This window comes from Echinops telfairi, unplaced genomic scaffold (assembly GCF_000313985.2).
Source record: "Echinops telfairi isolate 266 unplaced genomic scaffold, ASM31398v2 ScPeMD7_30;HRSCAF=105, whole genome shotgun sequence".
NCBI lineage: Eukaryota > Metazoa > Chordata > Mammalia > Afrosoricida > Tenrecidae > Echinops > Echinops telfairi.
In genome coordinates this window covers 3,075,442-3,076,505 of record NW_022103927.1, presented here as the reverse complement: position 1 = coordinate 3,076,505, position 1,064 = coordinate 3,075,442, and positions in this window count along the sequence as shown.

Below are 1,064 nucleotides of genomic sequence, written 5' to 3'. Positions count from 1 at the left end.
ATCTTCAAGATATTTGTGAAAATTGCTACGAAGTCTGACATTTCAACACGAAATTGCCCTCACACCTTCCAGGCATGTGCCTTTTGACTCTTTTTTAATCTTCAACTCTCCTCAAACTGGTTCTGGCTTTGCAGCATCCGACTTGTCGTCTCTGTATGTGCTGCACAGCCTCCCACACCCGAGAGAAAACCCACTGCCATCCGATGGATTCTAACTCATAGTGGCCCCATAGGACAGAGGAGAACTGCCCCCTTGGGATTCCAAGATTTTAAGTCTTGTAAAGGCTGCAGAGAGGCTGGTGGGTTCAAACCACTGACCTTATGATTGGCAGCTTAATACGTAACCAACTGGCCTACATGAGGCTATAGACAGCTTCCCTTAGAAGCCCTTTAATATCTAATTATTATCCAAATAGTTCTTACCTTTTTTATCTTCTGTAATTTGTGGGTCTGAATTTTTCTCATATTTAAAACTAGGATGATAAACTTCATGGCTGAAAATATAATGGAGCCCCACATCTCAGAAATGAGAGCTGATGGAGTCTTTCCAATGCAATGTTCTGAATCAGTGCCTGAAATCACCCAGGAGCAAGGCCAGGAAGCTAGAAGAGGTGGTGCAGGAGCTCCGGACTCTGCGGACGCTGGTCAAGGAGCAGAACAAGCGAAATCAGCCGCCTGGAGGAGCAGCTAGGCCGCCTGGAGAACGGGACACCTAGTACCCCGCCCCCAGGGACGCCACCCAGCCTCCTGCACCATCCCCTTCTCACTAGGCTTCTGGCAGGTCCCATGGGGGGGCCGCCTGGCTGCCAGCACCTCTGGGGCTACTTCAGGGCGGCCTGGTCCATCCTGAGGGCCAGCTGCAGCCCCTGCGCTCACTGTGGGGGTTTCTACCCCAGGCACGCTCCATTGGACTTCAAGGGACCACTGCCTTGAATCCCCGAGTACGGGGCTGCGCTCTATATTTTCATTCCAAATAAAATGCTTTCTTTATTCAACCCAAAGCACCCCCTCCAACTTTACTGGGGTGGCTGACCACGTCCACAACCAAATTCACCTCTAAACGGA